This window comes from Bison bison, unplaced genomic scaffold, assembly GCF_000754665.1.
Source record: "Bison bison bison isolate TAMUID 2011002044 unplaced genomic scaffold, Bison_UMD1.0 scf7180017864302, whole genome shotgun sequence".
NCBI classification, from domain to species: domain Eukaryota; kingdom Metazoa; phylum Chordata; class Mammalia; order Artiodactyla; family Bovidae; genus Bison; species Bison bison.
Window position 1 is genome coordinate 7,617,041 of NW_011494874.1, and position 15,942 is coordinate 7,632,982.

At 51.1% G+C, this 15,942-nt stretch overlaps 1 protein-coding gene across 1 annotated transcript in view; it reads right to left on the bottom strand.

The window, feature by feature from the left end:
• BDKRB2 (bradykinin receptor B2) overlaps positions 1-5,488 on the bottom strand; it is a 40,352-nt gene extending 34,864 nt beyond the window's left edge. Inside the window, exon 1 of the mRNA XM_010851397.1 lies at positions 5,402-5,488. The gene's annotated coding sequence lies outside the window, so the exon portion shown is untranslated. The remainder of the gene's footprint in view (positions 1-5,401) is intronic.
• Positions 5,489-15,942: the final 10,454 nt, after the last annotated feature.

Below are 15,942 nucleotides of genomic sequence, written 5' to 3' on the forward strand. Positions count from 1 at the left end.
CAATGGACGTGAGTTTGAGTGAACTCCGGGAGTTGGTGATGGACAGGGAGGCCTGGCGTGCTGTGATTCATGGGGTCGCAAAGAGTCGGACACGACTGAGCGACTTCACTTTTACTTTTCACTTTCATGCATTGGAGAAGGAAATGTCAACCCACCCCAGTATTCTTGCCTGGAGAATCCCGGGGACGGGGGAGCCTGGTAGGAGGCCGTCTATGGGGTTGCACAGAGTCGGACACGACTGCAGTGACTTAGCAGCAGCAGCAGCAGCAGCATAAACTTGGTTAACCATGTTCTTATAACTGGTGATTTCTCAAAGATCTATGACTTCACTTTTGATGCTCTCTGATAGAAGAGTTCTGAGAAAGAGTGTTTTGTAAAATTTACAGTGATTCGTTGTGCTTCATTTCTGTATTTGATATTAATTTCCACAATATTGTCAAGTAATGCAGCCTGTAAGAGAGCTATATTAAACTTTTCTTTAGGGCCTAGAACATAGTCAATTTCTATCAATACTCCTTAGAATGTGTTAACTCTGTCGAGTACAAAGTAACAAATTATCATTAACTTATCATAATTTATAATAATATATTACAAATATAATATAAAATTATATATATATACACTCGTCAGTTCTTCTAATGATTATCTTTAAATTTTTAACAAATATATTAAATCTTGTGTTCATCTGTTAGCATTAATAGTAGAAGGGTAACTCTTCTTCCAGCTAAGATAAAATATTTAGTGTAAATCAACCACGGTGGTGGTTGTGGTTTAGCCACTCAGTTGTATCCAACTCTTTGCAACCTCATAAACTGTAGCATGTCAGGCTCCTCTGTCCATGGGATTTCCCAGGTAAGAATACTGGAGTGGGTTGCCATTTCCTTCTCCAAAATCAACAACACTTCAATTTTAAAAATCTTTAGCACACTTTTCTTTCTCCCTTCTTTTTCTTTTCCCATTTTCAGATGTAGTTGAAATCATAAGAAATTTTTTGTTCCAGATTATTTCCTAATTTTTATATATATTTTAATCATGTAGCTGCCGAAACAGTTACAAAGCTTCACAATCATATTACCACCAGTTTGTTAGCCATACCTGAGAACTGAACTCATTTAACTGATCAACTACTTTTCCCCTGTAACACATCTTTCCTTTTCTTGGATTATTTGATGGGATTAATTTCATCAAATTTGGCTGGAAGGCACTATCTCAGAAGCTCTGAAAGACCCCAGAAAGCCTCCCTCTGCAGTCAGGGTGTCTCCCCTGCCGTGCAGGTACTCCCAGTGGGTGCCGTGCTCTGGGCTGTGTCAGGCTTTGCCCAGGAGGGGCTTCCAGCTGGGTGGGGGAGGCAGGACACAGCATGGTGTTTCCTGAGCCCCAAATCCCAGTGCAGGGGAGCTGGGCTGGGAGCTGTCTGGGGCCCCGGGTTCTCAGGGACAGTGTGTCTGTTGGTTCCTGAGATGAGATGGGAGGGACAGCGATGGAACCCCAGTTAGAGGGTTGGGGACCCCGAATCTCAGCCATGGGGATTAAGAGGACGGGTCTGGGGTTGGTGGCTTTGGGGCCTGGGGCAGGGGCAGGGACAGGGCCCAAGTTCCCCTTGAGTTTGCTTCCCCAGAAAGCCCTTTGCTAAGGCAGTGTGGTCCACAGCTGGTCTTTCCCGGTCAGGCCACACCCACCCTGGAGTGTGGTCACCTGGGGACCCGAAGGACAGAAGAGGAGATGCGATGTTACAGGTACACATCAGCACAGCAACAGTCACTGAGGCTCCGGGGCTGCCCGATGCCCGGCACACCACAGTTTATAACGCCCCATGGGGTGTCCTGAGGCTCCGGGGCTGCCCGATGCCCGGCACGCCACAGTTTATAACGCCCCATGGGTGACCAGCACAGGTGCTGCTGGTCTTGTGAGGCTCAGAGAAGCAAAGTGGCCTCACTGAGGTGGCTCAGCCAGCTAGCAAGTTTGGATCAGGGTCTGGAAGCCAAATCTCTGTGACCACCCCCCTCCCACCCCGGTGTTCAATTGGCCACAGAGATCAGAGGGGGCCCAGTGGTGCTGGGGTGTGTGGAGTAGAAACCCGAATTTTAAGCTCTCAAGGGAAGACTGACAGGGATCCAGCTGTCGCCACCCACAGATGCACTGCCTAGGAATATGGAGTTTAGGTGTGCATTGCGGGGTGCCTGTTTCCTGGGAAACCTCAAGCTGCAATGACTCCACTGCAGGGCAGACAACACCCTGGTGGTCCTAAAGGCTGTCCCTCTGCTAGGTGGGCACCTGCAGTGAGCCTGTCCCCCAACCCCACTTGCACTGCATCAACACCCTCTGAGCTAACCCCCCTTGGTCTTCAGAAGCAAGAGTGACTATCCCCATTGTACAGATGAGAAAACTGAGGCTCAGAGAACTTCTCCAGCAGGAAGCAGTCAGAATTTGAACCCAGAGACCATGCTTGTTCCACCCTGCTTTGTGCAGTGATGATTTTTTTTTTTTCTAGAAGGGGTTTATGTTTTTCTAGCCTCCAGAACCCTAGAGATCCCAGAGTCAAAGGAACACCTTACTCCTTGGGTTTGTTCTGAAAAGTGTGTTTTGATTAAGGAGCTGTAGATGTTTCGCTCAGGGAGGACCCATAGGATGAGACTTATACAGTCCAACTCCAAAAGATAGAAAGTGGGCCAGTCAGTGGAAGAGGGATTTAGCTTCAGTCTAAGTAAGGAAGGACTTTTTAACACTGTAATCCTCCCAAGATGAAGCAGGCAGACTTAAAAAGTAGTGAGTTTCCTGTTCCCGGAAGCATGTGCACTAAGACGGTTACTCGGAGTTCAGGGGACTCCTGGGCTGGGCGGGCATCAGAAGTGATGTCCTGAGTCCTAGTATCAAGTCTTAGGAAGTTCTGTTCATCAGACTCATGGCCCGGGAAACCCTAAGTGCCTTCTGAATCTTCAAAACACTGTATGTGTTTAAAAAAATTTAAATAGACTTTATTTTTAGAGCAGTTTTAAGTTCACAGAAAAACTGAGCAGAAAGTACAGAGTTTCCAAATATTGTACCTCCTGCTCCACATGTGCACAAATCAACATCCTGCACCCGAAGTGCTGGGTCCTCACAATCCTTGAACCTACACTGATACGTGGTATCACCCAGTCTATGGGTTACATTAGGGTTCTCTCTTGCTGTTGTACATTCTATAGATTTGGACAAATGTATCATGACATGTATCCACCATCATAGTGTGCTGTGTGGCATAGAGGGCATCAATGCCTCAGCCAGGTACGGAACCCATGCGTCCTGCAACGGAGGCGTGGAGTTTTAACCGCTGAATCGCCAGGGAAGACCCAAACCACCATAATTTCATGCAGAGTAGTCTCGCTGCCGTAAAAATCCTCTGTGCTCTGTGTGTTCATCCCTCCCTGTCCCCAGTTCTGGCAAACACTCATCTTTTCACTGTCTTCATAGTTTTCCCTTTTCCAGGATGTTATGTAATAGGAGCTTTTTCAGATTGGCTTCTTTAACTTAGTAACATGCTGTATACTTGTAGTGCTTGCTAAGTGATCAGTATTCACTTATTCATTTATCCATCCATCCGTTCACTCATGTATCCGCTATTTAGTCATTCAGCAAATACTGACTGGCGTCTGCTTTATGCTAGGCATGGTTTAAAAGCAGGTGAGGCGGCTGTGCATGGGACAGACACGCTCCCTGCTTTTATTTTGAAAACCAGACCCTGAAGTGGCACAGGTCAAAAGGACAGCCCTTAGTCTTACCCTTGGACCCCCTCTGAACTTTTTATCCAGGCAGAATCACTGTGTTAGCAGAGGCCACGTGGCACAGCTGTTTCCCCTGCTTGATGCCATGGGACAGCATCTCCCCATTTCTGCCTAATCCCAAGTCCTTATATCTCACCATCAGTCAATCATTGGAACCTCCTCCTCCTTATAAGTGATAGACTTGAGTCACCAAGAGGTTGAGGACTTCCCAGACCCTAAGTGAAGGGCTTTGCTGGGTTACATCCTGACTCAGAGGCTCAGTTTCCTCATCTGTTCCGTGAGGATCCCAGAGCCCACTATTGCAGGGGTTTTGTGAGTTCAGGGGAGAGCAGGGATGAGACCCTGTGGTCCTGCCTCCGTGCCTCCTGCCGTGGGGCCAGCACGGAGCCTGCGTTTGCAATGTTTTCAAAACCACTTCTGGCTCCAACCCCTGTTTGGCTCCTGTTCTGAGCAGGAGAAAAACAATAAACGCGCCCTTCAAGCTTTTGGGTCTCCTGTTGTGGAATATCCCCACTACTCCCAGTACTGCCGGGGTTCAGAAGGACACAGAACACAGAAGGACTCCAGCAACCTGTGGGGTTGCTCCCTCTACCCGCAGCCAGCCAAGCCCTTCTCTTGCTGAGAGGAGGAATATGGGGCGGGGTTGGTCCTCCCCACGGCTCATACCTGGGCTGGAGCTCCCACTTCCTGAGGTTGGCAGGAGACGCAGGGAGCCTAACTCAGGAAGGCACATTCTAATCTGCCCCGGGCAGAGCAACGCCCACCTCCCACCCTGACCCAGGCTGGTAAAACTACCTGCCCTTGGCAGTTCAGATAGCGGCTACGGTTTATTGAGCACCTACTGCATACGTGACACTTCACTTCATCAGCCTATTTCTCTCTTGGCCACCACCCTGCCAGGTCAGCTTTCTGGCCCAGGAAACTAGAAAAAAAAAGGACGCAAACATGTTACCCACGGGATGAGAGCAGAACTTGGTGCCAACTAGGTCTGGATGCAGAGCTGATGCTCTGAACCAAGGTACTGTTTTAGCCCTCCATCCTAGCCACCCAGGACCAGACAGGAGGGATGAGAAGCTTATCTGAATCATCATCACAGCCACCTCAAATGCAAATCAGCTGAAGTTTACAACCCCTTCCATCTGTGCTCTGAACAACTCCAGACACCCTGGGAAATAGGTGAGCAGGGTACGTTACAGACGAGAAACTGAGGCTCAGAGAGGTTAAGTAACTTGTCCAGGGTCACACAGGGCCAACGAGCGGCAGGGTCATGAGTGCAAAGCCAGATTCTGGGGTCTAAACGCCACACCGTTCCCACCGCACCTCGCTCGCTTCTCCCCGCTCTAGTGCAAGAATCCACCCGGAGCCTATAAAACCAGATCGCTAACTTGCTCACACGAACACACGCCTGCCTGCCTGTCTCCTCAGTTCCGAAAGAAGACACACCGAGAACAAAACGAGAAAATTTCTCTTGCTGGGAACCTTTCTTGTTACTTGTAGGGAAGGAAAGGAACTTTCCCAAGCTCCCCAGCAGCTGAACAAAATTTCTCTCCCAGCCTGGGGATCAGCCCCCGGGTGTGTCACCCATCTGCCCACCTCCCTCTGTGCTGGGTCTGCCCGTCCAGCCCCCACCCAGCACCCACCTTGTCTGGAGCATAATCGAGGGCACCTCCATGGCTCCCTGGTCCAGCGAGGCTGCCCCAGGTCCCCAGTCCTCCCAGGAGCCTCCGGAGCAGAGCTGAAGTAGCAGCGGGAACAGCTCATCTTTCAAGGGCTGGGTCGTGATGTCATCACCCTTCCAGGCACTTCCTCCCTCCACCTCCAGCCTAGCCCAGCACTCCAGCTTCTGCCCAGCGCCTTGCCTAGCCAGGCTGGCTACAGTTTCTAGAACCCAGACCTGTAGAGGCCAGGCAGGGTGGCTGCAGCTGCCCAGGGCTCCTCCTGGCTTCTGAGCCAGGGGAGCTGGGCGAGCCGCGTGGAAGACCTCCAAGTTAGTCCGCGGAGTGTTCTATTGTGTAGACAGGCTGCCCTTGAGAGGCTCCGGTTGGCAAACGTTCTGGGCTGCGAGTCAGCCCGGTGTTTTCAGCCCCGCTTCCCCAGCGAAAAGCCCCGGGCAAGTGACTTAACCTCTCTGAACTCTGAAATGGAGCTGATGGTGACACCACTCAGAGGGGGTGTGGTGAGGATTAGGAACAGTCCTGACATGTATATGACTTTTACTGTGGTAGGCACTTTGTAAAGACATAAATGCATTCACTCAGCTAATCCTCCCTGGAACCCAGGCAGTGTGGCTTCAAAGTCTGTTCTTAACCACTTTCCCATTCCTTTTCTCAATTAAATGAAACTATGGATGTGAAAATCAGATACCTAACAGGTGACCCCTAAAATACTAGCTTTCTTCTTTCTGATGTTGAGGTAGGTAGCTGACAGACTCCACAAGCGAACACATTTTTCTAAATAGCGTGTTTATAGCAACAAATCATGATCTGTTTTCCCTAGGTGGTTGTTTTGTGTCTGAGTTTAGGTATAAACAGTGGGCATTTACACAGAAGGTAGAAGCAGAGTTTGACCAGGGAGGCAAGGGAGTTCTGATTTTTTTTTTTTAATGCCATGTATGGAATGCAGGTGGAGAAGGCAATGGCAACCCACTCCAGTGTTCTTGCCTGGAGAATCCCAGGAATGGGGAAGCCTGGTGGGCTGCCATCTATGGGGTCGCACAGAGTCAGACACGACTGAAGCAACTTAGCAGCAGCAGCATGGAATGCAGGAGACGTTGGTTCGATCCTTGAGTCGGGAAGATCTCCTAGAGAAGGAAATGGCTACCCATCTTAGTACTCTTGCCTGGAGAATCCCATGGACAGAGGAAACTGGTGGCTACTGTCCATGGGGTCACAAAGAGTCAGATACAACTAAGCAGCTAACACACACACATACACACACACACCCCACATGCTTCCAAAGGAATGACGGCAGTAGAAACTCAGAAACATCTTCAGAGATAGAACACCTTTAGCGGTCCTGTTTCCCAGTGACACTTAAGGGTTTTTGTGCTCCTGAGACTCAGCCATTTTTGGGGGGCTGTCTGGCTATGGTGTCCTCCCACTTTAACACTGATTGACTTTCTTGGCTTCATCCTGGAGACTTACTGACAATCCACAGCACTTAACACTCCTGAAGCCTAGAAGCTGAAAAGTGCATGAGCCTTCAGATGTTTTTTGGCTTCACCCTGGAGACTTACTGACAATCCACAGCACTTAACACTCCCGAAGCTTAGAAGCTGGAAAGTACATGGGCCTTCAAATGTTTTTGAAAAAAAGTCTTAAAGGCTTTCTTTTAAAACAGAGAAGATAACACGGGCCTGGGGGGACTGGGGGATAGACGGAGGGTCAGAACTCCACTTTCTGTCTCCCCTTTGCTTGAAACTTCTGTCTACCAACTCTTCAGACCAGCAGTGGAATCCGACTTGATCATCAGATAGCCACCTGATGTGAAGAGTGGCGCATTGGGAAAGACCCTGATGCTGGGAAAGATTGAAGGCAGGAGGAGAAGGGACTGACCAAGGACGAGATGGCTGGATGGCATTACCAACTCAAGGGACATGAGGTTGAGCAAACTCCAGGAGTTGGTGAAGGACCAGGGAGCCTGGCGTGCTGCAGTCCATGGGGTCGCAAAAAGTAGGACATGACTAAGCAACTGAACAACAACAGTCATCAGAGAGATGGGGAAACGAATTTCTGGAAAGGTTTAAGGGGAGATCTGGGGTTTAGACATAGCTTGGCTATAAACTGGTCACATAAGCTTGATTGTGGTCCCTTCCCCAACCTGGTGTCTCAGTGACTCCTCTGCATAGTGACTGGTTCTTCCCTGCTGGAACTCCTTAATCTGAGGCTTCTAACCTTCCAGGTGGGGGCAGGGCTCTGTGGACAGAGCTGCCCAGGGTCTACCCGCCCTCTAACATGGTATATGGAACAGTGCTGTGTGCTTTTTCTGGGAGAGAGGATCTATAGTTTTCATCAAATCATTGAAATGATCTTTGATGATCCAAAGCATCTTCAGACCCCTGGATGTCAGACAGAGACCTGGTGAAGTCCCTTCCAGCTCCCATATTCTAGGGTTCTACATCTACAGGATGAAAAATCCCCAAAGACCTGAATCCAGTGCCAATGCTTCTGTAAATACTGTTGACTGAGGCAGCTCCACCAGGCATCTGTCCGTCTGTAGAAATCTCCGTCCACCACAGTAACACAATGTGTTGGTAGGGGGAAGGGGATGCTATCTTGACTCGGTTTTGGAGTCCTGGCTGGGAGCCGGGCATTTCTTCTTGAACAGCTAGGATCACACTCCCGTCGCTTGTTTTCTCGGGCTCTCATGCTTCAGGCCACTCTGTGCCCGCCCTAATCAGACTGGGGCCAAACACCTACAGACAACCCCATATCCCGGAACTTGCAAAATTATTCAGATTAGCCAATCCACAGGGAGCCTGAGAAAGCTGCCTAATGCATCCTGCTTGCCTTACGTACGCTCTCTTACAGCAGCAGCTGCTGTTTCCCTGTCCCTGGTACAACCCCTGTGCGGCCCTGCCTGGAAGCCTTCTCTCCTTTGGAGCTGTAAGTAACAAAATATGCTGCTTTTCATCTATCTGAGTGTTACTGTATGGTCTCTCCCTAGCAAAAGAATTCTTAAATCTTGTAAAATAATCACCCCTTCTTCCATTCACCCACACTTGTATCTACCCATTCACCCGTCCTCCCATCCATCCACTTGTTATCACACCTGCCATAGGCAGAAGTGAATGAATGGATACTCCCGTGCCTGGGAGGAGCCTGAAACCGAGCAGGACCCTGTGGGGCTCTTGGGCACAAAAGCCTTTCTGTGTCCCCTTCCCTGAGTTCCAAAGGGTAGGCTCAAGCATGCTAATCAGGGAATGAAGAGACCAGGGAAGAGCAGTCAAGCAACAACAGTGCAGCCTTGGGGCAGGGTCCCGGTGCCCCCTCAAGGGATACACATGATGTATCTTTGAGCCTTTCCAGCAGAACAAAAATCCCCACCAAATGGAAGATGTTAACCCCTGATGAAGCCCTCTTCATTCCAGAGACGGTCACAGCTCATCCTTCATTACCAGATGGTCTCTGGATTGAAGAAATGCGGACCCTGCACACACCCTCATCCTTGTCAGCAGCCCAGCCCCTTGACTATAAAACACCTCACAAGCCCCCAGGGGTTGGGGACACATGGTTTTGAAGGTATTAGCCTGCTGTGGCCCTCTTGGCCTGGCAAAGCAATAAAGCTTTTCTTTTTTTCTTTAATTCACTCAAAAGTCTGTCTCTGAGAATTAATTCAGTATTGGGGTACAGAGGTGAAAAGTGGCACCAAGCCTATCACTGAGGCCAGTCCCCTGCCCAGGGGCAGAGCTCGGGTGGGGAACCATTTGAAAATGAACTTCTCACGGACTCAGTCAGAACCCACACTCATTTATATCTGAATCAGGACTTCATTTTCGCTTTGAGAAAACTTGATGAAACCCTCCCTGTGAAATCTGGCACCCCTGACTTCTTACACGCCTGTGCACTCATCTGCTTGGCTCGGGTCACAGTGGGGTTCAGCCCTGCCTGGACTCTGGCTCCAGCCAGCAGCTGTTTTCAGGGTGAACATAGTAGGGACCAAGTTCCTCCTGCGTGACCTGGACAAGTCTCTGCATTTAACCAGGGCCCCTCTGTGGCTTGGTAAGAACCCACCCCAGGCCTCTCCAGCTCATGTCCAAGCCTAAGGTTCAGCATCATGGAGTCACCTAAGGCTCCTGGGTGCGGCAGATGGCAGCTGAAACATACCTGCAGTGCTCTCTGTCTGGAGCGCCCTTCCTTGGGAAACGTCCACTCTTCTCTTAGGGGCTGCTTACAGGGCCTTTCCCTGATGTGCCTGGTGAGGACAGCGCCCCGCCTGCACTCAGCAGCCTGACTGTCTTCCTTCACAGCTCTGCGGTTTTTGTCCGTGGTCCCTGGACATGAACCCCATGAGGCAGGGCCTCCTGTCTTATTTATCACTATTCGTTATCTAGAGCATAGCTGGCCCACTGTGAGCTCCTGCTGATGGAAGGAAGACACAGATCAGTTCTGGGGCAAAAGCCCCCAAATCTAACCTTTTCTATGGGGTGGAGAAAAGACCCCATAGAACAGAACAGCACAAAGCAGGCTATGACATGTACACACATGTTTGTTTATATGTGTCTGCCCCTCTAACTCAGTGTTGTGGAACAGTCTCTACAAAGGTCTATGTTTGAGGCTGAGGTCCTCAGTCCCATCCCCGGTAAGGCCCTTTTCCATCTGCTTTCAGAAGTGGGCTGTGCTTTTGCCTAGAATTCTACCGTCTTGACCAGAAGCAACCTCTGTTCTCGGCAGCCACTCGGCACATCCCAGGCAGTGAATGCTTGTGTGCTAAGTAGCTTAAGTCATGTCTGACTCTTTGCGACCCATAGACTGAAGCCTGCCAGGCTCCTCTGTCCACAGGATTCTTCAGGCAAAAATACTGGAGTGGGTTGCCATGCCCTCCTCCAGTGGGTCTTCCTGACCCAAGGGTTGAACCCGTGTCTCTTGCGGGTCCTGCATTGGCAGGTGTATTCTCTACCACTGAGTCACCGAGGAAGCCCCACACCCCAGGCAGACCAGTCCTGAAAAACTGGGTGAGCCCACATTCTGCTTTAGAGCAAAACATGCACAGAGCCTGTAACGTGGGCCGGTGGGCACTGATGCCCATGCCTAACGGACCCTGCAGAGTGTGTCCAGGCAGTGTGTAGCCACCCCCAGCCCCACATGTCCTGCCTCTGTCCCCTGATATCCAGGAGCCTCTACAATGCTACAGGAAGCAGAGGTACAGCCAGTGGTCACTTTTCAGCTCTGAACTGCCCACCATCCAGCAATAAGTTACTAGCTGTTTATTGTCCTCCTGGATAAAAGAAAATTAAAAATTTAGTTTATTAGCATGCATTTTACCATTCACCTTTATACTGCTCAGCTTGAAGTGCAAATATCAATCCTTTTAGCTCATATGTGAAATCACCGAAACGACGCCATTTGTATTCTATAATTTATATGCACATATGTATTTTTTTTTCTTTCCAGAACAGTGGAAACACAGCAGAAAACAAACTCGTCTGTTTTTACTTCACTTTTCAATATGGGAGTTTTCCCCACAACTTTCGTCCTACTGGACTTCCCCGCACCCCTCCCCAGATTTAGGGAGTGAGTGAAATCCTTGTTATTTCTGGTGCAAAGACCTTCAGCGCTGAGAACTGGGAGGAATGTGGGGAAGGAGGTGGAGGGAGCTCTTGCGCAGGGAAGCCAGTCTTTCTGTCTGTCTGTCTGTCTCCCTCCCTCCCTGCTGTCCTGGGAGGTGGACCAGGGTCTGGTCCTGCTGGGCCGGCAGGTTGTAACCCCCCGGGTTTGGTTTGGGGAGGGGGTCTTGGTTGCCAGTCAGCGTGGCAGTGCTGCTTCCTAACTCTGTCCTTGGCCCTGGGGCTGACGCCGCTCTTAGGTCTAGAGGAGATTGCTCACTTCCTGCCGTTGGGGCCACTGAGTTTGGGAAAGCCTTGGGTGAGGGGTCCAGGCTGGTTCCTAGCACCCCTGGCCCCTCTGCTCCTGGGACTAAGCGCTGAGCCATGGTCCCCGGACAGCTGGCTCTGCCTGCAGGGTCCTCGTGCCTCCCAAAGAACCCGGGAGTGCCTTCCACCCCCGTCTTGGCAGCGCGCTGTCTGATTAACTGGCCTAGTGCCCACCGGGCTGGCATTGTGCCCACTGGGCTGGCACTGCACTGAGACCCCACCTCTCCCCTTCCCACCCCACACCCCTGATCAAGAGACTGATGCTCAGAGAGAAGATTTATTCTGGAGCAGTGTCCTTGAATTTACCTATTATGGATATTTAATAGAAATGGAATCCTATGACTTATGGTCTTTTGGGCCTGACTTCTTACACTCTAGGCTTCCCTGGTGGCTCAGATGATAAAGAATCCACTTACAATGCGGGAGACCTGGGTTTGATTCCAGGGTCAGGAAGATCCCCTGGAGAAGGGAATGACAACCCTCTCCAGTATTCATGCCTGGAGAATTCCAGGGACAGAGGAGCCTGGCGGGCTACAGTCCATGGGGTCGCAAACAGTCGGACATGACTGAGCCACTAACACTTTCCCATGCTTTCTTACACTCTGTGTCGTGTTTTTGAGACTCAATCACCTGGCAGCACATGTCAATCTTTCACTCTTGTTTGTGGCTCAACAATGTTTCATGGCATCTGGACTACATCCATCTGCCCCTTCTCCCCTGGGTGGACTAGGGGATTGTTTCTTCCTTTTGTCTGTTGTGAATAAGGCTGCCATGAGCATTCACATAGAGCATTCGTTTGGGTTCCTGTGTTCAATCTTTAGGGTATGTACTCAGAAGAGGAGGTGCCAGGCGCCGTGGTGACTCTGCGCTTGGCTTTTGCCGGAAGAACCGGACAGTTTCGCAGCAGTTGCGTCTTGCTGGTCCTCACTCACAGGTTCACACACTTGGTCCACTGGTGCTTCTGGGGTGGGGAAGGATTGTGCCTCAGGGGGCATTCTAGAACCAAGCAGGACCCTACAGGGGCTTCCTGGGCAGATACCGCCCCTGTGTCCTTTGCTGTAGCTCCTCTTCGAAGTAGCTGGATACCAGTGCTAAGTCACTTCAGTCGTGTCTGCTCTGTGCAACCCCATAGACGGCAGCCCACCAGGCTCCCCCGTCCCTGGGATTCTCCAGGCAAGAACACTGGAGTGGGTTGCCGTTTCCTTCTCCAATGCATGAAAGTGAAAAGTGAAAGTGAAGTCGCTCAGTCGTGTCCGACTCAGCGACCCCATGGATTGCAGCCTAACAGGTTCCTCCGTCCATGGGATTTTCCAAGAAAGAGTACTGGAGTGGGGTGCTATTGCCTTCTCCAAGCTGGATACCAGTACCTGATGCATATTTCCCAAGTTTTCCAGATGCTAAAACCACCACCAAATGGAAGAAATTAACTACTGGATGACCCCAAGCTCATCGCCCCCCAGATCTACTGGCACCTAAGGACTGATCAGGTTAACCCTCTGACACTGCCCTGTCACCTCACCATCAGCCAATCAGAGAATTGTGTGTGAGCTGATCGCAGACTCTGGGACACCCGTCCCTCACCTGGCCTTTAAAAATGCTTTGCCCTGGATAGCACAGGGAACTTGGCTCAGTATTCTGTAATAACCTAATACAGAAGATACTTTGAAAAAGAATGGCTGCATCTATATGTATAACCGAACCACTTTACTGTATACCTGAAACTAACACAACATTGTTAATCAACTAGACTCCAACATAAAATAAAAAAAAAATTTTTATAGTAGGCACAAAAAGCTGTACATTGTTGCTCTTAGAGAAACAGATTCTTTGCTGAAACTCGTCAGAGTGTATGGAGTTTGGAGGGGGCGCAGGAGTCACTTGTTCTCCTTACTCAGGCCTGCAATAAACCTTTCTCTGCTCCAGATTCTGACAGTTTGGTTTGTCTGGCCTCCCTGTGTGACAGGCACGTGAACTTGCATTCGGTAACAACTCAAGTTTCTCCCGACTCACGGGCTGACCCTTGATCAACATCGGCATCAGCATCCATTTCACTTCGTCCGTTTGGTTTGAGTATTGTCAGTTCACCGAGGGGTCTTCTTGTGTGCTACTCATCGGAGGCTTGTAACGAAGCAGAGAGGTTGAGTGGCCTGCCCAAGGTCCCCCAGCGAGAGGGGGGCTGAGTTGGAGCAGAATCCAGGCTCCACTGCACCGTGGCCTGCGGGTGGGAGCCTCCATCTCCCAGGGGACGGCCCCCGCGAGCCAGGCTTTCTGCTCCCCACCCGTCTCTGCTCAGGCCTTCAGATCCTGAATGCACCCCAACTCAGATGCTCTGGCCTCCCGGGGAGATAGAAACTGAAAACACAATGTTCTGGTCCACATTCCTCTGCCCGGGGGCCTCCAGCCCGGTGCCCTTCACTGTTGAGTAATTCCTGCTTGGTTCACCTTCAAGTCTGTTTTCCTAAGGCAACCCCTGGCAGCTCCCAGCCCCCACCCCTGCCCTGGCCGGAGAGCCCCAGCCGTCCTCAGGTAAAGCACAGTCAGCCAGGCTCCCAAGTACCCAGCACCTTGCTCCCACCAGGCCCCTCCTGGCAGGTGACAGGAGGTGTCTCCAACCCACGCGGTCAGCTGCGAGGTGGGAACCATTGCCCTCTGTGCCCAGTGAGGAAGCAGGCTCCCAGATGTCAAGGCCCTGAGCCACCACCAGCCCAGACCCATCCACCCTCACCCAGACCACTGCTGCTGGCCAACCTGTTTCCCACTTCCCCTCCTGCCTCTCCCACCCTTCCCTTTGCAGTTGCCAAAAGGGATCTTTTAATTTTTAATAGAAAACTTAAAAAAAATTGCACACAGTAAAGTTTCCTCTCTGTGGTGTCCGGTTCTGTGAGTTTTGACAAAGTCAGATTCTTGCATCCACCACCCTCGTGCCCCACAGAATGATTCAGTCACCTTGCACATCGCCTGCGGGCTCCTTTGCCATCAGCCCTCCCCTCCTTTGCTCTCTGGCAACTGCTGATTTATTTATTTATTTTATTGGAAGGACTGATGCTGAAGCTGAAACTCTAATACTTTGGCCACCTGATGCAAAAAGCTGACTCACTTGGAAAGACCCTGATGTTGGGAAAGATTAAGGGCAGGAGGAGAAGGGGAAGACAGAGGATGAGATGGTTGGATGGCATCACTGACTCGATGCACATGAGTCTGAGTGAACTCCAGGAGTTGGTGATGGACAGGGAGGCCTGGTGTGCTGCAGTCCATGGGGTCGCAAAGAGTCGGACACGACTGAGTGACTGAACTGAACTGAACTGAACTGAACTGCTTTTATTGGAGTCTAATTGCTTTACAGTGTCTTGTTGGTTTCTGCCGTACAACAGCGCGAATCCGTCATAACTGTATACACGTCCCCTCCGTCCTGAGCCTCCCTCCCACACTCCCACCCCATCCCACTCCTCTAGGTCATCACAGAACCCCGAGCTGAGCTCCCTGCGCTATCTATGGTACACATGGTAGTGTATAGGTGTCAACGTCACTCAGTTCATCTCACCCTCCCCACATCCGCCCCTCCCCCGTGTCCATGTGCCTCTTCCCTACATTTGCAAACAGAGGGATTTTAAAGCAGGTGAAATCACTCTCTGATGGCCACTTCCATTGCATCTAGCATAAAACACAGCTCCAGACCTCTTGCTTACCAGCGCTTCCCGGCCACGGGACACCGGCCCAGCCCGCTCCTCCCCTGGGAACGTTCTTCCCTCTTCTCCCAGGGCCAACTGCTCTCCTCCCCAAGCCACAGCCTCAGTGGTTCCTCCTCAGGGGGTTCTCTCTGCCCTCCTTCCTGTCTGAAACCTCGGGGCTCTTCTGCTGGACACCCACAAGGTGCAAAGGTGTGTGTGTGTGTGTGTGTGGTTGCGTGTCCTCTGCCGTGAACTCACAGCTCCATGAGGGCAGGGCCGTGTCTACACTACTCTCCAGTCTGCTGGCAGGCAGGTCCTAGGTGCTCAGAAAACACTCATTGAACTGATGAAGGAGGGCTGCTGATGGCAGAGAAGCCAGTTTCTGTCTGACTCTCAATCTGTATCTTTTCCACCATGCCTTGGGGTCTCCCCAGAATTCTCGCTCATCTCTCCATCTGTCCATCCATCTGTTTGTCCCCCAAACCCTCCCTGAGGCCAGCTTTGTCCCTTGTGCCAACCCAGGGCTCCCAGAGCCAGTGAGGCTGGTCTCTGCTTTCCCGTGGTCAAGATTAACAGCCTCCTATCCCTGCCCTGCCCTTAGGGGTCTCTCCCACCCGCTTCCTCCGGTGGCCTCCTCCTCACAGACCCGTGGGGGCGAGTGACACTAGAATTATCAACAGAAGGAGAAGGGACTTGTCCAAGGAGAGCAGGACCTGAAGGTATCTCAGGATATCCCAGCACCCCTGGAGCCACGCAGCGCCCTCTGAGAAAGGCAGAAGGTGGGCAGAGGATATGTCCTCAGGTGGGCAGGGTGGGCACCTGGAAGCTGGAGGGTCCATGAGAGAACATGGGAGCTGAGGGCCCCCTTCAGCGCCCAGTGGAGAAACAGGTCCAGACAGGATGCTTTAGTCATCTGGCCCAT